This window comes from Rattus norvegicus, chromosome 4 (assembly GCF_036323735.1).
Source record: "Rattus norvegicus strain BN/NHsdMcwi chromosome 4, GRCr8, whole genome shotgun sequence".
Taxonomy (NCBI): Eukaryota; Metazoa; Chordata; class Mammalia; order Rodentia; family Muridae; genus Rattus; species Rattus norvegicus.
This window is the reverse complement of record NC_086022.1, coordinates 44,166,657-44,190,701: the sequence shown is the minus strand read 5'-3', so window position 1 is coordinate 44,190,701 and position 24,045 is coordinate 44,166,657. Positions and strand designations below refer to the sequence as shown.

At 36.0% G+C, this 24,045-nt stretch overlaps 1 protein-coding gene across 5 annotated transcripts in view; it reads right to left on the bottom strand.

Annotated features, from left to right (window-relative positions):
- The window catches only part of Foxp2 (forkhead box P2), a 577,853-nt gene that overhangs the window by 486,999 nt on the left and 66,809 nt on the right, over nucleotides 1-24,045 (bottom strand). For all 5 annotated transcript variants that reach the window (XM_063286479.1, XM_008762718.4, XM_063286477.1 and 2 more), the window contains exon 2: nucleotides 4,230-4,376. The gene's annotated coding sequence lies outside the window, so the exon portion shown is untranslated. The remainder of the gene's footprint in view (nucleotides 1-4,229; nucleotides 4,377-24,045) is intronic.

Genomic DNA, 24,045 nt, shown 5'->3' with positions numbered 1-24,045 from the left:
CCAGAAGGTTCTGCAGTGCCAACTTTAATTTACCACCTATCTAAAATGAAACAACTATCCTAATTTTCATTGTAAATACATCTTACATTCATAAAATAGAAAATTTGATTTGGGAATTTTACATTTAAAAAAAGAGGCAGTGCCATTTTTCTGGCTTATTTGTTTAACATTAATTTCTCAGATTGAAGCATATTATTGTTGCTACTACATTTGAGTCGAGTACCAGTAAGGACATCTGTGACTGATGTCTTCCAATGTACCATCAACCAAAGACCAATGAATGAGTGATGCCACTGAATTAACAGATTTAAATGCCCTCTTAAGTCTTAAGTCTTAAGTAGTAGCTTAAAGCATCCTCCATCTTCCAAATTCTGGATAGTGACTAAATTTTCATGTTTACGTGTAATCATTAATTCATATCTTTTAAGATTTCTTTTCAGCTGCAAACAAGAAACAACATAATGTCAAGAGTAGACACAACCTTGGGTTAAGAAAATGATTGGAAAAATATTTGAAGCAAATATACATAAGAATAAAGTTGGTAGAATCATTTTGATAGCTGACAAATTAAGTTTTAAACCAAAAAAAAATCAGATGATAGAGGACACTTCATACTCATTAAAGGAAAATTTCCACCAGGATGACATTTCAATTTTTAACATCTGTGGCCCAAACTCAAGGGCACCAAAGTTTGAAACAAACAAATAAAAACACATCTGCAGCTTAAATCACATATTGGCCTTCAAATACCGATAGTGGAAAACATCAATAATCTGCTTCCAAGTCATCTAGACAAAAACTAAACAGAGAAAAACTGACATTAACTGACATCATAATCCAAATGGACCCAGCAGATATTACAGAACATTTCACTAAAACAAAAAAGAATATACCTTCTTCTCTGCACCTAGTGGAACTTTCTCCAAAAGGACCACATACTCAGACACTAGCAAATCTCAGCAAATGCAATGAAATTGAAATAATTCTATGTATTATATCAGACTCCCACAGATTAAAGCTGAATACCAACAACAACGATACCAACAGAAAGCTCCAGAACTCATGGAAACTGAACAACTCACTATTGAATGAAAAATAGTTGAGAGTAGAAATTAAGAAAGAAATTAAAGACTTTTTAGAATTGAATGAAAATGAATAGCCAACATATCTAAATTTATGAATCTATTGAAGTCAGTTTTAACAGACTAATTCATAGCACCGAATGCCTACATTACAAAAAGAGAAATCCCATACTAGTAACTTAACAACACACCTAAAAGCCCTATAACAAAAAGAAGAAATCACAATTGAATCAAGTAGATGGTAATATCGTCAATCTCAATCCTAAAATCAATAAAACAGAACACAGTCACAAAAACAACATATATTATCGATAAAACAAAGAGTTTTATTTCCTATTGATATCCAAATCAACTGTAAATTGGAGAAAGGATAGCTAAATTAATAAAATTAGAAATCAAAAGGGAATATAACAGCAGACACCATTGAAATCCAGAGAATTATATGGAAAAACTTTAAAAATCTGTACTACATCAACTTGGAAAAAATAAAAATTAAAAAAAAAGTCGATTCTGCTGACATAGACCAGTTATCAAAGTTAAATCAAGATCTTATAGGTAATCTAAACAGATTTATAACCTCTAGTGAAATAGTCCTATTTCACTAGAATTATTAAGCATCTCATTCTGAAAAAGTCCAGTGTCAGAAAGTTTTAGCACGAAATTGTACCGTACTTTGAAAGAATGAATGCCAATGCTTCTCAAGTTATTGCACAAAATAGAAACACAAGAAGCACTGCCCAATTCATTGTATGAGACTTACAGTTACCCTGATACTAAAATCACATAGAGAAACAATAAAAGAGGAAGAAAGTTACAGATTACACCATCAAAACAGATTCAAAATTTCTCAAAACAATACTAAAAATGGGTAGAAGAATACATAAGATTGCCCTGAATGATCAAGTAGACTTCATCCCAGAGATAGGGATCGTTCAATACACGGAAATCAATAGATGGATTCCATCATATAAACAAACTGAGAAAACTACTTACATGACCATTTCAAAATCTAATAACCCTTCAGAAAAAACAGACTGGAAAGATTAAGGACACAAAGAACATTTCTAAACATAATAAAGGCACCATGCAGGAAGCCCATAACTAATATTAACTGAAATAAAGAGGAGCAGAGGTAACAACTCTCTACATACCTATTTAATATGCTACTTAAAGTCTTGGCTACAACACAAGTCCTATGGGAGTAATCAACCAATATTTGATTTGATTGAAGACGCACTATAAGAAATGGAAACCACGCCGGACACTGCCTAGGTGACCAAGAATCAGAGTAAATAGTCCACTTATCTAGAATAAAACTAAATCTGCTGCTTGAAAATAAACAAAGCAAAATTACATTAAAACAGCGATAGTCTCAGGTGACATTTGGCTCTACTCAGGTCAGAGACTTGCTCAGCCATCAGAAGCTTCCTCCTACAGCAGATGGGAAGCAAACCCAGGGTCCTACAGACAGATCTGCAGAAAATGAGAGACTTTACATACGCAGTCCTAAATGGGATGTCTCCATTAAATCCCTCCCCTCAAACTTCGGGGAACCCTAAAGAACAGGAGACAGAAAGAATATTAAGAGAAAGAGGGGATGGAAGCCACCGTGGAAGACAAGGTCCTCTAGTAAACACGGTAAATACACACGGAAACTAATGGGAACTGAGGCTGAAAGCGCATGGGAGTGAGCCTATTAGAGGTCTGGAGCTGAACGCAGGAGTGCACACACGCCAAAATTTGAAACCACAAAGCAATCTCCAATTGATACCCATTTGTAGTAAGAATTAATTTCCCCAAGTGAAACTCACAGGGGAAACAAAATACTCTTAAGTGTAGGCTTCTTTCCAGCACTAGATGGCCAACAGAAAATGAACTCAAAGGCAATGTATTCTGAGATTGGAGAAATGTGTTGGTGGTTAAGAGCACTGACTACACTACAAAGGTCCTGAGTTCAGTTCTCAGCAACAAGCTGGTGGCTCTCAACCATCTGAAATAGGATGTGATGCCCTCTTGACTGGAGACAGGTACAGCATACGCATATAAATAAATAAATAAATAAATAAATAAATAAATAAATAAATAAATAAATAAGTCTTTTTTAAAAAAAGACATTTTATCTTTAGACTATTGTAAAAATGTATACTACTCAAAGTTCTTTGTCTCATGATAGATATCCGGGCTTTTATTTCTTTTATTTATTTTTTCATTTTATAATATTTTGTGTGTGTGTGTGTGTGTGTGTGTGTGTTTCTCTCTTTTTATGTTATGGATTCTTTGAATATATATTAAGAATTCCAGTTTAGTGTTTTTTATGGGATTGCCAAGTGTGCAAACAAGTAGGTCTTGAGTCTATCTATATGTCTTTCGTATGACTTTGCTTGTGTTATTTTCCAATTTGTTGGTTTTATGCTATTATAATATATTGTTTTCAAGTTTATCTTATAATATTTTGCTGCATAATTTATTATCCTGCAGAAGTCTATTTGCTTTGTAATGAGAGACAGAAAGTGGGTGGATCCAGATAAGAAGAGACATGGGGAAGAACTAGGAGGAATATAGTGAGGGGTAACTATAATCAGGATATATTATGTTAGAATAAAAGCTATTTTCAATAAAAGGAAAAGAATAAAAAGATGTTCCAAAAAGATAAGGTATGGTATTTCCACCGCACTAAGCGGACACAATTGATACATTTTATAGTAGTCTAAGAATAAAATATCAGTCCAATCATTCTCAGTGTGAGAGGTGTCTTACCAAGTGATGGGTTTTAATGGACACATTACAATAGTCTTGTTCTCAGATATGAAGAAATGGAGCAAAGAAAAAAAACACAGTTTGAAGCAAAAATAATATAATTGGCACTACTGCTAATATTAAATTAAATAATACATTTTGTATCAGAACACTTTCAAGTCCTCAACAGTTTTCCATGAGAAAGTGCATTGAGACCTTGTATTGAACACTATTCTAATGAATCATCTTAGATTGAGTTAGTAAATATTACTGTAAATCAGAATGTCGAGTTACTAAACAAACAACTGCAGATTTGTGGACATAGTGCAAACAATATTGTCAACATATTACAATCTACTAATAAAACCGGAGTAGAAAAGCACCATGAGGGATAAAAATACAATGACTTACATGTGGGTGGGTTGACTTTGGTCTTCTCCCAGGATCTAGATGTCTTAATCTTTGTGCTTCACTCTTTCCTTCTCTGGAATATTCTTTTTATTTTTATACACAGTAGGTGAAGATCGAACTTCAACGGGCTTCTCTTACTTGTTTGATCTGGGGAGAAAATATATTTTTAATCAATCATGATAAAATGCATCCAACTAATTTTTCCTTACTATTGGGGAGTAGAAAATTTAATCTATTTTGTGTTAGAGCTGTGGTAAACAGAATTGTAGGAATTGCCTTGTCGAACATCATAATCAATAAAAACCAAGTACTTAAACACCACTAAAAGAAAACCACATTTATATACATTTTAATTTTCACAGATAAGCAGCAGAACAAGAGAACATTAATATTAAAATCTAAATGACTAGAAAAGCCTACAAAATGTATTTTTAAAAGCCTGACATAATTTTGCAAATCCATGACTCTGGATGGACTGGCTGAGACAATTAGGTTTTGAATATTTTTACTCATTCATTTTAACATCTCAAGGCTAAAGAATGACAGGGTGATTAGAAAAGTGTAAAGGAAAATCCATTTTAAAAAACTTTAATGCAGTAATAAAAAGAGATGATTTCAAAAGCCTAAGATAGACCAGAAAAATGTAGAACGGGTTTATAAGTGAACAAAAAATTTAGAGAAGAATTTATTTTTAAATGGAACCAAGCTTAGAAAATGGCTGCTCATGTAAGGCACCCTGAGCAAATTAGAATACATTATGCAGATGTGTCTAATTTTATCATAATTCCTTAATAAATCTATTAGGTGTTAAGATATACACAGTCATTTCTTTATAAGAAAGTGGGACTTGCTATACGAATATCTACTCTTTGGTGTCACAAACATCCATGAGGTTAAAAGAATTCAATATATTATACAAATTTTATTAAAAATGAAAGTTTCTGAAAGCTGAAATTTCCTGATTCATTAAAATTACATATTAAGACAAATGTCTTCAATTCGTACCAGATGCCAGATTATTTCTGGTGACTTTAAAAAACATTCAGTTTCTTACACTAGGTCATATTACAATATATAGGGCTACCTTTAGGCCAAAACTGGAAATAAAATATTGATGTTTGGCGCAAGTTTTATGCTAACACTTTAAACTGTTTTTCCACTCAGAAACCAAATACATTACATGAGGGATTCATGGCTTTCTTTACCTTTTGGAAATTTTAAAGAATATAAATCAATATGAATAGCATACTAACTAGATACAAGACTAAATTTTATGCAAAGGAAAAACTACCTCTTCAAAACATTTGTCTAATCACAATCTGCTTCTTTCCTTGCTCCATTGACTTGGTGTAACTTAAGATAATTTGAGGAAGGAATAACAATACAAATTTTATCACCAAAGATTGAATAGTATTATGTGAGAAAACACTGTCCTGATTAAATTTCTAGGGTGAGAGAGAAGCTGCTCTGCTTTGTTTTATGAAGAGCCAATTAATCCTGGTCTAATTTAAAAGTCTTATTATTAAGACTTACTGATATGCACTTTCTATATCAACAAATCCATGCGGCTGCTCAAAACAGGTAGCTTTCTATACTTCTCAGAAGAGGGAAAAAAATGGTTCGGTAATATTCTAAGTAGCTGCAGCTCAGTGCAAGTTCTTTTAGAGTCTTCTGAGCTGTCAAAGAGTGAATGGTATCAGCAGGTTTTGGTTAACCTGGTCTATTAGGTCCTTTACAGCAATGCCTGTTCTAGTTCATGCCGTACGTAAGTACCAGATATGTGAGAAGAGTATGTCATGCCCTTACAGGGCAGAGCCTCATTATGGCTAAAGTTACATTTAGATGTGAAAATGGACAAAGAAACCACAACACCCCACACACATTCAACATACACACACCACATTCACAACTTGCCAACAACATATACAGGCATACACAGGGCATGTACATATGCATATACAACACATGCACCAAAGGTGCAGTACCTTGCACATACAACATGTGCACTTATAAGCACAAACACTTGAGTGCACAAATAATTGCAATTTGCTTTTTTAAGAAAACTTGCTTTGAAAGATAAAATGTGTCTGGAGAGACGGTTCAGTGGTTGTGAGCATCTCCTGGGGTTACAGAACGCTCAGATCTGGCTCTCATCGCTCACAATCATCTGCATGTCCTGACCCAAAAGACCAAGTGCCTTCTGACCTCTGCAGAAATGTAGCGTGCATACCATGCACATACATCCAAACGAGCAAAGCACTCATACACACAAAATAAGATAAATGACTTTAGAAAGAGGGTAGCTATAGAGATTGCCGAGCAGTTAAGAGTACTTACTGCTCTTTCAGATGATCAATGTTCAATTGCCAGCTCCTATAAGGAGGGTCACGACCACCAGTGAACTGCAGTCCCAGGGGAACTGACATGACCTTTGTAACCTCTTACACACATGTGATACCACATATACAGTCAGGCACACAACGCACATACAACAAATAACTGTTCTTTTAAAAAAGAAAGCAAATGTTTGCTTGAAAATTCAAGTAGACTGTAATATTGATACTAAAATACATAGCACAACATATGCTAGCGTCCTTTTTGGAGTTTTTGCAAACTATGATCATGGTCTTTGCCACATCACTTGAACACCTTGTTTGCAGACAACTCTACTGTGTAGAACCTTGACATTCAGAGCTGTGTATCCATCGTTGCCTTTTCAGTATGCCCAAGGACACAGCTTTATATTTAGTGGCATGCGTTCTAGAGGATGCTTTCTTTTGTTTCCTCAGAGACGTCAACTTTCCTCCTCTGTTGTAATGAAAGACCCTGATAACAATTACACAAAAGGGGGTTGATTCTGACTCACAGTTCCCGGGTACAGGTCATCATGTGCATAGACTAGTTCTTGGACCTGTTGGTCACGTGCTATCCCCATTCCAGGCGAAGAGAGCAATGAATGTCTGCTGCTGCTCAACTCCCTTTCTCCCCCTTAGGGTTCAAGGTCTCGGTGAGGGCATGGTGCTACCCAGAGTACTTGCCTCTTTCCATTTGGGTGGGTCAGATAATCCCACCCAGGAATGCTCAGAAGCACTTGTCTATTTTACTCCATCAAAACTGTGTATAATACCTTTGTCATTAAATTCATTCTGTATAGTGGAATAATTATAATTCTTGTAACCAACTACAGACATTAAATTAAGATAGAATAAAAGTCCTTCTTATAGTGGCACACAGTGAACCTGAATACAGCAGAATAATAGATGGTTTGACCACTTGTTCTTGATTGTCTGAGATGGATGTGGCTCAGACATAACTCAACCACGAGTTTCTATCCCTTTCATTGTTAAACCTTTTCTAGTCTGAATAGCTGTATGTAATCAGGCCAACTATAACTGATTACTATTCCTTTACCATTTGATTATTTATTAACAAAATATTTTCCATTTCCTTGTTATATCCCCTTATTTTACTGCTGAATATCAATACAGGAGGAGATTATAATATGTAAGTCCATCATGTTAACTTTATTAAATCCAAATAGATGTCTGAGTACTGAGCTTTGGACTCCAGACTGTGGCAATATTTTAAGGCTGTAGAATCTTTAAGAGGTAGAGCCTGATGAAAAAATATTACATCATTGAAAGTGTGCTCAGTGATAGAGATATTGGGTACCTCAGACACTCATTGATTTTTAGCAGCCATGAAATATACAGACCTCTTTGCCCATTATGTGGGAGCACAAACTTCCACAAAAAAGCATCACAAATTGAAATCACTGGAACTGTGACCCGAAATAACCATTTCAACCTTCTAAATTGTTCATCTTAAATACTTTGTGCCATCAATGGAAAACTGCCTGACAAAATTTCCACAAATAAAGACAGAGCTTGCCTCTCTGTGTTGAGTTCCGGACCTAAGTGAATACTAAGTGCACATTCTCCTGGTTATTCCCTTCTGAGAGTCTTAACTCATCCAAGTCTTATTCACAGCATGGCAAACATCTGTTTTTCTCAAAGTTGAGGTGGATACTAGTAAAAGCCAATGAGAGACGTGGTGAGTAACTTCTACAGAGGCTTTAAATTACCAGAAGACTTTGAGAAAACCTAGGAGGAGAGCAGCATACGCATCTGTTTCTAGTTTTTGATTGACAGTCTTGTTTGTTTCACTTACAAAGGTGGTTGGTTGCAAGCAGGACCAGGTTTGGGGACAAGCATCAGTATAATGGCAGGAAGCTACTGAGGGTTTCAGAATGAATATACAAAAAGAAGTCCCCAAGAAGAGCAGATGTGGTTTTCTATGAGGTACAGACTAAAAGAACAACTCTGAGCAGGTACTTGATTCCTGCCATTTCTGAATAGGGTCACCAACTCAGTTATCGTAATCATGAACTTTTCAAGAGAGACTGGATATAGGTGCCATGTGTTTGTGTGCACATGAAAGAGAAAGGCAGTGATCCAGTTTTTAAGAGTTAACAACTAATTTTATATTTAAAATACAACAAATTATAAGACATAATATAGGAAAGTACTCACAAGGGTATTGGGCCTCAGAATTTTGCACCAGGGTTTGATAAGCTAGTCTATGTCCTAGCAACTTTATTATGTCATAAATAAAGAAGGGAAATCTGCTATGAATTCTGCTACTTTTTCAAAGAGTCACCCATATACTATTTAATTTTGTTCTCTTCAAATGAAGTGTAAAATATGGTTTTCCATTTTTCTCTTCCTCAGTACTTTATCTTCTGACTCTTTAGCATTTTTATGAAAATATTCTGCTACTAACTCTTATTCAGATTAGTAATGTTTTATTTATCTCCAAAGTATAATCTTAATCTTTCTTTTTACCCAAGAACACATATGTTTTCTTAAATGTATACCAAAAAATACCAGATGTCTCCCTAAGTAATATAAAAACAAGTAGCATTTTCTACCTCTGAAATTGCAGTCTTTTGCCCACTATTCCAGTAATGATTTTACATTCATACCCCTCACACTCTAGAGTATCTTTAAACATCATCTCATTATTTTGCAGGCTACAAGACCTAACAAGGTTTCCCAAGCATATGTTTTTATAGTCTGGTAAACTGGCAGAAGGAGAGGGCGGGATGGGGGGGCATTAATGTCTAAATTTGAATATCTTCAACTGAGAATATGCAAATGTGTCTTCACTGTCTTTTCTTGCATGTGCATTAGTCAATGTTGTTTTAAAAAGAAAACCTGTTCAATATAAATTATAAAACATTACATTAAAACTAGAGGCTGTTTATTCTAGATATCAAAGTCGTCTGTTTATTCTTCTATTAGTTTGGTTTCAACTGCTGGTATAAAACATTCTGAGCAAAAGCCACTGGAGAAGGGAAAGGGATCCATGTCTTACAATGTTCTACCACAGCTCATCATCACTAGGAAAGTCATGGCAGGACTTCCAACAAGAACCTGGAAGCAAGAGCTGCAGCAGAGAAAGAAGGGTGTTCCCCCCTGCTCTCTCCCCAGCTTGCTCTCTCTGGCTTGCCAGGTTTGCTTTCTCATATGCCTTAAGACTATCTCCCAAGATGTGGCACTAACCACAATTTGCTGGAACTTCTCACATCAATCAGTAATCAAGAAAATGGCCCATTGACTTGCTTATAGGCCAATGGAGATATTTTCTCAATTGGTTGCTTCTTTGCATTTGTTTGTGTCAAGTGGGTAAAAACTAATCCACACAATTCTGTTAATAGATTTGTTCAAATTTCATAAATTCAAATGGGAACATAATGTACCTGCTTTGTCAGACTTGAGTCTCCATATGATCCACTGGAATATCCTTTCCTTCTAAATTCTACTTCTCCAATCCTACTATGCCTTTACAACCCACTTCCATCTCAGGACCTTTAAGAAGCATCCTATTATTATCTGATGCAGAAATAGCCAAACACATAGCATTTTCTGTAAGGCTGTCTTTCAAAACTGTCTACTGACCAGTTGGGTGATACACATCTTTAATACACACCAAGTCTAGGGAGACTGAGTTTGGAGTTTGTGAGTTCAAGGTCAGCCAATAAAAGAAAAATGAGAGAGAGGGAGGGAAGGAGGGAGGGAAGGAGAGACAGAGAGAGAGAGAGAGAGAGAGAGAGAGAGAGAGAGAGAGAGAGAGGGAGGGAGGGAGGGAGGGAGAGAGAGAGAGAGAGAGAGAGAGAGAGAGAGAGAGAGAGAGAGAAAGAGAGAGAGAGAGAGAGAGAGAGAGAGAGAATTAAACACTACTTAGAAGGCATGGTTACTGAACTCTGGCTACCCAGATAGGCACCAAGATACTGTCTGGATGACCACAACAGACTATCAACTTAATCTACTATGTAATATGTCTGTTCATTCTGCCTGTTCATATGAATTAAAACATGTGAAAACAGAGAATACTCCACCTTGGTCTGTGTCTTTCCTATCAACAGTGAAATTTTGAATAAAGTATCAAACTATCAAACCACAGAACAATGGTGAAGCAGACACAGAAGAATGCAGTAGAAGACAGGCTTATCCTCTAGGCTTTCATTCCCCCTACTTGGAGCACATGCTATTACTTTCAGTTCTAAATAATATTTTTCAAGCATATAACTTATGTGAAACAACAAAGTCATTATTTGATATAATTCTATAAAAATCTGAGACAAACTGCAGAGAAGGAAAGACCAAATACTTGCTTTTTATTACATTGAAGTTTTGAGCGAACAGTAAATATGAAGCTCAAATTAAAATTAGACTGTTTGGGTGTGTGTGTGTGTGTGTGTGTGTGTGTGTGTGTGTGTGTGTGTGTGTGAAAATAACATGACAAGTCTATGACAATTTGTTTCAAAATGATACAGTGAATGTTTTAGATGGATCCTTACATGAATTCTGTGTTTCTTCTAGAAGCAAAGACTAAAGCCAACCCACTCAATGTACTTAGACTCACTGAATAATTTACCCATTATTTTAAATATAAACTAAAATTCTAGCTCAATTAGTAATATTTTAAAATAAAAATATTTCATGATATAATTTCTATATGTAGTAGACTTTCTTTTACAAGTCATCTAGTCCAAAGGTTCTCAAAATTTAGTACACAAATAACTACATCTATGGCTTGGTTTATTTGATGGTATTTCAACCTAACTACTCGTATTTGATAACAAAAGAACATCAGAAAACATTGGTATTCTTGTGCATATTTTCCACCACGTATACGTCTTTTAACTCTACACTTTACATCACTTACAACTCTTTTAACACTTCGCCCATAAATCGCATGCGTACTGTGTATATTTAGAATTGCCAAGTAAAATAAAGTTGCTATGCAAGTGAAAAAAAGAAGTACCTATTCCCAGGACGGCATCAAAGGTTTAGAGGACATCTATTTATTATTCTGACTAGTTTATGATTATATGTTGCCTTGTTTATAAAGTGAACGGAAAAATCTATGATGTGCAAACAGTCAGGAGAGGCCAACAAAAACCACAACACCTTATCTATATTAGTCTGACAATTGAGTTTGAACAACAGTATTTTCTAAATGTACTCTATTCAAGGCTTGATATGTAATTACCTTCAGTCCATAGTCTAGACATTAATGCTTTCATAGTATTTAAGACTCCTTGTAACATGCTTGCAGCTTTAAGTAAGCAAGGCTAAATCTTGACCAGATAAATTAGCAAAGAACGCAATAAAAGCCACAATAAAAGAACTTTATCCTACAAACCTTCAAGTTGCTGCTAAATGAGATTTCTTTGAAATGCAGATCAGTTGAACTAGATTAGTGAATTTTAGCTCCTGTCAACATCATAACAAAATACAAATACAATTGTTCCCTGGCCTTATCTCCAAGCTTCCATCTGCTGCCTTGTTATTTACTTTCCTTGATTTACTATGCAGATCTAAATAAGGCACATCAAGAAGGGCTTACAGCACAATGGCTTCTTAAGCTTTACCTCACGGTATTTGAAACTGAAGCCAGGAAAGGGCTGCCATCAAAGACATATCTCTAATGAACTTCCATATCAGAGGAGGTTTGGTATTTAATACTGCTGTGAAAAGAAAGAGCTACAAATCAGAATGGCCTATGAAAGAAAATGCCCACAAATCTTGATGAGATTAGCACCTCTGAGAATTAATATCCCAATAAAAATGATGTCTGGTACCTTGAAGAGTTAACTCCCAACCTTTCCAAATAGAATGCACTCTGTCAGGAGCAGAGAGATCATTTGACAAGGTTAAAAGGTCAGAGAAGAATTTTTAATTTTCTTTCTATGCTAGAAGGATAATAATATTATTTTCCTCCTACATAACAATATATTTAAAACAGAACAAATACCCTTGACTGGGCTGTAACATGAATTTCGATGTCATAGACGTTTTACTCTGTTTTCAAAAGGAAAACTAAGGGAAAACTTCACAATAAAATAATGTAATATAGAATGACAACATGCAACATTTGTTCATCTATTCTAGTCATTTCCCTTTCTTACCCCACAGCAATCTATGCCAAACAGGGTAACAGTCCTGTCACTTTGTAATCCTGAGCTATTTTTCCACTTTATGCCACCATTCTTTATGGAAAATAAGGAAATAATCCTTCCACTCTCCACTCCCACTAATTTTATTGTTTTTCTCTTACATTTCTAACATACTGAGCTTGAACAAAATAATTCACAAAACGAATGTGAAAGTTTCCTGCAAACTCCCTGCAATCCTGCCTGACACTTTCTTTCCCATAAGCAATAAGGTCTATAAACAAATGATACTTCATGGGGATTTTTTTTCCTAAAGAAAACATTTCAATCATTTATGTCATTCTATAGAGAAGATCCCACAAGCGTGTTCTGTTCTGTGGATCAATCAGTTCCAAACCAAAGTAGACATCTTGTTGACTCCTGTGCCTGGATATCCTGCTTCAGGCTCACCAGATGATGAAAACTGAGGTATGCAGTGTGCAGGGCCCCACACGGCATTCAGTAGCTCCTGGGCATGTCAAACTTCACAACTATCCTACAGTCAATGACAGCAAACACCTTCCTTGTTCTTCCTTCCAAACATAAATTTGCCTCTCTCAGTCCTCTGAATTATGGGCTGTCTTCCAGAAACAAAGCCCTAAACAGGAGCAACCTCCCAAGCCTATACAACAGAAATCACGGTTTGTCTTTCTGTTGGATTTCATCCCCTCTAGGTGATGTTCCAGGCCCATTTACAACCACCAGAGACCGTTGGTACCTCTTCTTGTTTAACGAACTGACAAAACAACAGATTTACATACTCAGTAGCAGGTGCTACAACAGGTTTGTCTGCTCTTGACCTAAAACATGTAAAGGAGGTTTGTGTGCAACAGCTGTCTCAGAGGTATTGGCACTCTGATGGGCAGTCGAAGCTCTGCCATCTGTGGAAGTGTGTGTTCAAAATGGCAATCTGCTCGAAGAACTGATTGATAGCTAGTGCTTCGCCTTTATCCATATGCTGAGTTCTCAACTCCACAATCTTGATATCAGTCTCCCATGAAAGGTCTTAAATGGAAAAGTCTTACATAAACAGTTAACTTCTATAATTGATCATTAGCAGACATTTCTTTTCACTGTTTTAATATACTATAAGGTACCCAATACTGTATTATAAAAACAGTATCACATCCCAGGACCCAATTTTCACTGCACAATGATTTTAATTGCTAGGAAAATGACCAAAATAACTGCATCCTATGATTCCTGCTACGTTATCCGTTTCCTAATCTATTCTTATGTGCAAGCTACAGTTTGAGATTTTAAAAACAATGAAGTTACATTGTAGCTTTTTAAAGCTCTCTTATTTTTAGCTTTAATTAAGACAAGGACATTTTTTGAGGCTATAACAACCCCCTTTAAGATGAAAGGCTACTCTTTTTCCCTTCTACATGAAAATAAAGAATTCAAGTTGGACCATGGCCAAAACGGTTTGTTTTGAGTGGTGTTTGTAGAAAGCAGCACCATATGACCCAAGCTTGAGGTTGGATGATCTTTCTAAGGTCTAATTTACTTGTCAAAAACCGTTATCATCACAAATGTACAAAGTCTAGGTGTGAGTAGTACTGCTTAATAAGAAAGCGATCCATAGCACTTTCTTAAAGAGCAGCAGTCGCTTAGAAACACAAAAGATTTGTTCAAAGATCTCTCCATCATCAGTAATAAAATATAGCCCGACCAGATAATAAAAGAAACTCCCTCTCCTCTCTTTCAAACACACACACACACACACACACACACACACAAACATGTATACATATATATAAATGCACACACATACACATATACATACACACAAATACACACATGTTCATGTATACATACATGTACACACAGATATGTCTATAAATATATATATGTACATACATATACTCACACACAGATGCATACACATACCATGCATATATACATATATACACACATACACACTGCCTACATTTAATGTTCTATTATTAAGATCACAAACTTTGTTTACACTGTGAAAGGACAGAAACAGTATGAGCTGCCAAATTGTCAAACTGATTTGAATTTAACGAAAACTTCCTAATTGGAAGTTTCGTAACATTCAAATCACTCAAATTTAAAGCAAACCATAATTTATTATGGAAATTAAGCTTTCCAACTTTAGTGAAACACAGATTTAAATACGTTTGCCACCTCAAGAAGGTACTTTTAAATTTTTATGTTATCGTCCACAGATGTTAGAATTTTGCTGCCATAGTCTTGCTTTTCAAAAATTCTATTTTTTTTCCTGTCAGAACACTTCTACCTCACTCTAGGAAAGAGAAACAAACAGGTATACCTGACGGCAACTGATTTAAAATCCCCTCGTTTGTTTTATGTCTTCAATACTTCAGAATTAAAATATCATTTAAAGGAAGAAGAAAGAAGGAAAAATCAGCTCCTGTCTCCAGCAAGGGAGACGAGACTTCATCATGATCCCTTCAAAGCCTTCCCAAAATTTTAAAAATGAAAATCATTTACTCGGTAGGTTGTAACTGGCTTTGCTAAGCTGCCGTAATCCATCATGTGGGTAAATATTTAGACAATATTTTAAATGTGTACAATGTTCTTGAGCGAATGCCACAGTTCCAGGCTGTCATGTAAATACAGTCTGATCAAAACCATTCTGCTTGCATAATAAAAGCCCTGCTAGAAACAACCGATCAGCCAAGGAGAGAGCACTGATATTTAGGAAAACTGCTACAGGAAAAAGTGACCACCAGTGACATAAAGCATATGAGGGCTCAGTTCAGAAGGTCGTTTTGTTAAAGTAGACACCATCTAAGTAACACTATCTCTTCTAAATAGGTGGTAATCCTGTTTTATTTTAATTACCATCAGTGAACAACGATGTTACATCTACTAATGAGCATCGCTACACAGCAGAAAGGGCAACAAAGTACCACGAGATGTCCTGATGACAGAGTAATTTCCAAGGTCTGCTTTTAAAGCAAAAGAAAGCAGGGCATGTCACTGTGTAAGTTGACTCCAGATTTGTGGGTTCCTGGGAGAACCAACAGCATCTAAAAGGGCATATAGGTCCATACGTGCATTGACTACTTCTTGGAAAGCAGAGGGGAACAAGTTCTAAAGCTTAGTATTGGAAAAGCACAGATGAATACTTAAGGCAGTGCTTCCCAAACACTCTCAGGGCAACACATCCACAGAGGGAACACCACAATTAAACATACGCAAAAGCCAACTTTGCAGGCTCCACTGTGGTCTGGCTGCACAGTAAAGAGATACCCCTGGCTAGTATATTACATGTGTTACATAGATTTCAGAAGGGAAGAAAATGAAATCAGTCATACTGACCAGTTGAGTGTTGTCAGTAGAGTAGAAACTCATTAATATGACTACCCACTACCGTTTCAGTTTATCATGTTCAAAGGTAGATTCCTCGTGGAAAAATCTAAATACAGACCAAAATAATACTCATTTAACTCCTAAAATTTTCTAATTAAAAAATGTTCCCGAGGACATAGCTCATGCCACAAAACACACAATAGCCTTGGGTTTGATTCCCAGCATGACGTAAACCAGGAATTTCAGCCCATGCCTCTGAAGCTTTTGGGAGGCAGTCAAAGGAGTGTAGGTCAAAGAGGAAAGGTCATCCTCAGATAAGTGTTCACCTGCATGAGACCCTGCATCTCTTTCTCTCTCACATGCACACAAAAGCTATTGGGTTGCTTATGATATATTGACCAAGACACCTCACATCAATTTTTACTTGTACCAAGTTTTGCTATTATTTAGCATTTTGTGGTGTGTGCATGTGCATGTGTATGTATTGTCTGTGTGCATGTAGAACCCAGAGAACAGCCTTGGTTCTCCAAGTAAACTTCTGTCACTGCCTCTCTCACTGAGATTAAATACTTCTATCACCATATTTGGCAAGTTTCACATGAGTTCTGAAGACTCAATCTCATGCCTACAAGGTAATCCCTTTGACAACTGAATTCCCTTTTCAGTCCACAGGCCTAAAGGATTTAAAAAGGATAGTAAAATAAAATTAATTTTCTTAATTTTAGGCACTAAAATTAATACAAAATTTTTTCATCATTACATCTCTTCATTTTTAATGCATGTCCACATAAAATGGTTACAGAAAATGTGCCTACTGATAAGAATTTTTATTTGGCTAAAAAGGATTGAAATCATTTATAATTCATATTTTATTACTTAAATGAATATAATGTGTTGCTAAATAAAAACATACAAACCAAATGGGCAATTAATGATAGAATTCAGCTGATTGTTAAAGTCGTTAATGTTATTGATGATTTTTTTTCAATCTAAGCCAATTATGAATGAATGCTAAAAAGCACTTTTTGGAATGAAAAAATGGAAGAATCATATTTACTTTTTAAAAGGTGATTTTCTCTGGGTGGTGATAGTGGTGCTTGCCTCAGTGGCACTGAGAAACTTGGCCTTTCTGTACAATGAACAGTTCTTGGAGAGACACAAAAGAGCTGTTGGAATCCATTGTTTTTATCTATTCCATGAAGGGAAAGCCTGTTCACTTGACTCCCAAAGACACAATATGAGGGTGCAGTATATGACCATGCTCGGGCATTACTATCTCTAAATCTGAATCAGCCACCTTCTGCACTATTTCCCGCAAAAAGCATTATAAAATGTTTGACTATAGTGTGTTAATGATGAGTCTCCCCTCCTTTGCACAAACTACAGTCACCTTTAAACAGTAACTGCACTTACACCACAAGAAGGCAGAACCTGAGGAAATCAAAGGAACATGTCTTACAAAAATAAACACACTAAAGAAGTCTGTCGAGTGAAAACGTATCAGAGAATCTATAGAATCTCCATGACATATGTTTTATGATCTTTGAAAGAGTCTCATCTTATGTTGAGGATCCTAAACCCACATAATAAAATATTGATCAAGTGGCTGGGTGGTTGATATGCTTGTCTCCAAGCATGATAACCCATCCCCGAAACCCATGTGGAGAAGAGAGAACCAATTCCTGTATGCTGTCTTTAACCTCCACAGGAACTCTGGCACACACACACACACACACACACACACACACACACACACACACACACACAGAGAGAGAGAGAGAGAGAGAGAGAGAGAGAGAGAGAGTAAAACGTTATAATATTTTATAAAGATTGACTAAGAACAGGCTAATTAGTGGTTTATTTTGGAAATAAATCTCAACTCTCTCATTATCAAGTCTAATGTATGTCATATTTCCTATACTGAAAGGCTTAAAGAACATATCTGGCATCAGTGAGAGGCAAGGCACTTGGTCCTGTAGAGGCTTGATGCCCCAAAGAAGGGGAATGTTAGAGGGGTTAGGTGGGAGTGGGTTGGGGGAGCACCCTCTTAGAGGCAAAGGGGAGGAAGATGGGATAGGGGATTCATGGAGGAGAGTCCTGGAATGGGGATAACATTTGAAATGTAAACGAACAAAATGAGTAATTAAAAATGTACAGAAAAAAGCACATTTTTAAATACCATGGAATTTAATCAGTGATGTAGAATTTTTTTATAAAGCCAGACTTTTTACGAATTTAAGGACTTCTTAATTATGCAACTCTTTTTAGCAGAGTAGAAATGATCAGACAAGACTAGGTAGCCATCTGTGGAGCATGATTTTGAACTCGATGACCTTTAAGATTCTTTCCAACCGAGAGTCTCCATGACTCTGTGTTGATAATGACTCTGTTTCAGGCAGTTGCCAAGCAACATGTCTATTGTTTTCCCTGCCTGTCATACACAACAATGGCAATAACTATCATTTTTCTCAAATGCCATGACAAATTTATATCATAGGGTCAAACTGGCAATTAGCATCCCCCAAATGTTTCCCTTTTTGTGATATGCACAACCATAATAAAGATGCTCCCAATTTTTAAAGGTGTGTAAATAAAATTCACTTAATACATAGAAAGAAATGTCAAGGTCTTTTACCTTTTCTCCCTTCCAGCTTCAGCAACAACACCCTCCCCAATCCACCATTGCCCACACCAATTAATAAAGTGACTTTTTCACCCATCAGTCCCTTCCCATGAGCATTTATTGACTCTGTATGCAGGTCTGTCTTCCAAGCTAAGAAACTACATGATGGGCTTAGAATCACTGTGACTGTGCAAACAGTAGGGTGCAAGAAAGGCACTATATAGATACTAAAATTCACTGTCTAGTTTATATCTACCCTAAAGTTATCTATCTGACTTACTTTCTCAAATCCATGAAATTGACTAAGTCTAGTAGGGTGCAAGAAAGGCACTATAGGGGCTGGGGATTTAGCTCAGTGGTAGAGCGCTTACCTAGGAAGCGCAAGGCCCTGGGTTCGGTCCCCAGCTCCAAAAAAAAAAAAAAAAAAAAAAAAAAAAAAAAAAAAAGAAAGGCACTATATAGATACTAAAATTCACTGTCTAGTTGATATCTATCCTAAAGTTATCTATCTGACTTACTTTCTCAAATCCATGAAATTGACTAAGTCTAGGAGGAACAAGATTCTTATACCCTGACTATCTGGTTGTAAATTAAATGAAAACCACCATTCTAAGTGATACCCAGCACTGCACTATAAGCATATGTAACAAACAAACAAGGTTCTCATCATTAAAGAATTTGGTTTCTTTAGAAACCCATAGATATTATAAGAGTGTTATTTTCATATTAATCCCAGGTGTGGGATATGGGCTGCCTCAGATTGTGCACAGCAGCTGACTATGATTTGCCTCATGCTTAAGCACAAGTGTGATTTTGCCAGCTGAAGACAGTTTCTGCAAGTGTGATGTTTGGGATTCTGGGGACGTTTTAGAGGAGTTATAAGTGCTAAAGCCCCCACATAGAAGGGGCTGGTTGGCGCGAGAATAGTTGAGTGATGTTTGCTGCCATTCGTTCTGGTTTGTCAAGTAGTCATGTGCAAAGAGGTGAGGTGAGGAGAAGAAATTAAATATCCTGACAGAGAAGATAAGGAGGAAATAATCTAACAGTATGGGTTCCCACTTTCCTTTCTATCCTTTTTTCTCTCCGACCCAATGTTAGGAAGTTAGGAGAGTGGAAGAAGGATGGAGAAGTGTGGAAGTAATAAGAACCCACAAAGTACCAAAGACCTGTTACAATACTTTAGTAGTATAAAATATTTCATTACTAACATTAAGGCAGTGGTTTTCAAATTTCATAATGCTGGAACCCTTTCATTCTGTTCCTCACACTGTGGTGACCCTTAACCATAAAATTATTTCACTGTGACTTCATAATTTTAATGTTACTACTGTTTTGAATCATTATGATATGCCAGATATGTGATAGGCAACCCCAAAGGGGTCATGACTCACAGGTTGAGAACCTCTGCCTTAAAAAAGACTCAAGCCCCTCATATCAGTAGGTTTTGAAAACAAATCCTGTAAACAGTACTTGCATATCTCAATAATTCTTTCAAGATAACAGATTTTCTTGAATAAGAAAGTGAAAATTTCTAAAAGTTTACTACTTGATGACTGACTTGCTGTTTCTATGCATTCCAAATTTTCTAGAGTGTGATTAAAAGTTCTATACTACCTAATCTTTTATGTATTTTTAAAATTCAAATGCAAATGCACTGTGTAAAGGTAATCATCTTAATCTTTTGTGGTAAAATTATATATGGCCAAAACTATTAAAATATGTGTAAATATTTCATTTCTTAAAATGATGAACTTTAGAATATTATGTTAGCATAAAATTCAACGTCTAACTAGAAAGTTTATTTAAAACTTTAATGCAGTATGATATTTCGGATCCATTTTTATACTAGACTTTATGGTATTCATTCAGTTCTTGGCCATTTAATCAGTTTTTCAGATTAAGAGCTCTGTTACGTTACACTCGGTGTAAATTGTAATTTTCAGGTAGAATTTTACCTTCTTGATGACACTTCCTCTGTAAAACTACTGGGTGATATAAATCTCCAACATTGAGAATATTTATAAATAGTGGTTTTCTCAAAGAGGAAATAAAAGTAAGCAATAGATTGGGCAAAGGGTTTTCATTGGTATTGTACCATAATTTAGTCTGTACTTATGGAAATGTATGGATTATATTAACTTATAATATCACAAAATACTTCTTACATAATTTACATCAATAGAATACAACATCTGAGATGTACAATGTGCTGAAATTTAAACCCTGAAGGATGAAGAAAGTGGTCCTTATGCTAACTAACTCTTTATAAATGATTACATCGTCCAACTCTCTTTGCAACTACTGTTTAAAAAACGGAAAAGGAAAATAAGCTGAAACAGGCCCATATGCAAGTGAGTCAAAGGCTTATTTCACTGTTTTCTTAAATTGGCCCACTCTAGGAATGGAGAAAAGATGAGTAACACAGTCGCTTATGTCACAGTCGCTCTACCATAGTTATGTGAGCGATGAAAAACATCCCAATCATCTTCCGACCACACAACTACTGCCACTTGCCCAATATTCCTGGCCCTTCCCTTTGGGCACATGGTAGGGGTCAGATTTTTCTCCCTCCTCTTGAAATCATGTGAGGCAATTTGAATTGCTTTACTTAGTGGAATGAAAAAGGCAACCTCTAGTGCCAGTAAGTGAGTCACTGCTCTCCCTACTGGAGCGTCAAGGTACAGCAAATGTTCTCACAAACTACTATCTCCCAGACTACTATCGGCAGAAAAACGGAACCATCGGAACAGGATTTGCGACCCACTCCTAAAATAAACTGTTGTTGAAACAAACCAAAATACTTGACCAACACACTTATGAGGGTTAGCTTTAATTGCGGACCTGACAAGCATCAGTCATCGCCTAGGGAGACACCATTACAGCATGCAGTCATGCACAGGCGATTACTTAAGATTACTTAACTCCTAGGTGTGCCTTGGAGAGACTACTAACAACCAACTGAAGCGGGAAGATCTTCTCTAAATGAGGGCAACTTTATTACTTGACGGTATAAAAGGTAGAATGCACGCGGAGCAAGCATTGTTGACTCCTCCTGACTGAGGATGCAATGTGGACAGATCCATTAAGATGTCCCGCTATCTCCAACTGATTGAACCTTCAAACTCTGAGCCAAAATAAACTTTACCTGAGGTTGCTTTGGCCAGGATATTTTATCACAGCATCTGATATCACATTTTTATGAGTAATATTTAAACTTCTCTCTTTCAACCCTTGCCGAAGATAATTTTGTTTAAAAATATGATGAGCAGAAAAAAAAATCAGACCATTTTTTAAGTTTTTTTTTGTACACACACATTTTAAGGGCCAAAATTACACTCTTTATTAAGATAGACAATATCCAAACAAAAAAAATCACATTTGATGACCTAAGAGTTCTGACTTGCAAAGTGTGAAAGACAGATGTGACTAAGATGTTGTGTGTATAGTGCTTTGGCTAATTTACCCAGCCACAGAAAATTTACCCTGTAGTGGCTGTAGTGAGAGAAAGTGAAGCCCACCATTTCCACCAATCGTGATTTTCCAGTTTTTTTATGCTCACCCTTCATTGTGTTATATCATAAACACATGGATCTTATTTGAAATTTTTACATTTAAAAAAGGATGTGGGATCTCTTAGGTGTGCAACAGATCTATAAGAAGGATGAAAATTACCTATAAACATTCTTTTCTGAAGAGGAAGGAACATTTATTCATCCAGGACTCATGGTGAAGACAAGAGAGATGTCCCATATAAAGTTCACAATGTCAAATGGGAAGTGACTGCAATCTATGGACACTTCCATAGCTGTATAAGGAAAATAAATACATTTCTAGCATTTTTTTGTTCAAAATGAGACACACTTTTAAAACTTATGTCCCTCATTGAGCATTCCTTGGATGGTTATATTTACTCCTCTTAAATTTCAAAGATATTCTCTTATATGTACCCAAAATTTTTCTTACATAGTTAGCACGCAAACAAGTAAAAAGAGATGTTATATTTAAAAAATTGTAAGGGTGAAACTACCCGAACGTAAAGTAAACACATCCTCAAGTCTATATTGCTAGTCTAGCATAGAAAAAAAATATCACAGCACACCTGGAATAGCTAACAGGAAGGACAGTCCCACCATAAGCTTGTGACTCTGGTTCCACATTGATATGCTGGCTGCCCTTTTTCCCCTTCAATTTGCCTTTTACCCAAAATAAAAAGTTCGGTTATATGTACAGTGAAGATCAGAAAGAAAATATTAAAGTGAGTTTATCACATAAGTCATCTAATTAACCATAAGATTAAAAGCAATAAAATTTGATTCTGAAGAAAACCAGGAATTTGGTAATGGTAAAGGGCCTAGAATTTGGACACATACCATAAGGCATGGACAGGGCTGTAAAGGTAATTGTTTCTCTGGTGTTAACTCTGTCGTGAATTTTCCTTGGTGTGTGTATGGCGAATAAATGCATGAAAACATATTTCATAGTGAAAGTCTAATGTGAACCTCCACAACTTCCAACTACTCATGAAAACTATAAATAAATTCACCAAGATGCACAGACTTCGGATCTGGATTATTTTGCTGGATGATATTTTTTATTTGCAAGTTCTTTATAATAAACTTTAAAATATTTTTTAAAGATGAATCTTTAAAAATTGAATCTGTGAGTGGTGTTGTAAGAAGATGGTTCTGTGACTAAGAGCACCTTTAGTTCCTGCTGAGGACCCAGGTTCACCTTACAGCACCCACTTGGCAGCTTGCAACCATCTGCACCTTCAACCCAAGGAGATCTGGTGCCTTCTCTTAGTTCCCTTGAGCACTAAGCATGTACCTGGGGTACAAAACACTTGTATATGATAACTAAGATATATGAAAACTAAAACAATTGAAATCTGAGAAGATCAAATTGGAAATGTACAATAATTATACTTTTATTCAAAGAAATGCATGAAGTTCAGAACAGTGGCATGGTTTTGGAATACATTTCCTCACTGTTTTGTCCCCAGATCTTTCCATTGTTTCTCTCCTATAGCCATTACAACCTCTTTGCTTCCCTAGAAGAAAATATCAATCTTTTTCTTTACTTATAAGCATTACACATCATTAGTCATATCTTCCTCTTAAAAAGCTTACATACATGAAATCTCAAATATATGTATATATTTCTTGAGTTTTCTTCCTGATTCCCATGCCTTATTTCTACCCCCTTAACTGGTTCCTGTATATTTAATTATCATCCTGTTCTAAAATGGAATGTCTCTGGCCTCAGTCTGTTCACAGCTTCTTTCTAGCACCCTTCTTTGGGAGTATAGGTTTAACAAAGAATTTCGTTTTTCTCTTCACATTAATTCTGCCTCAAACCGCAGATTCTTAATATCGTCAGCTAATTTT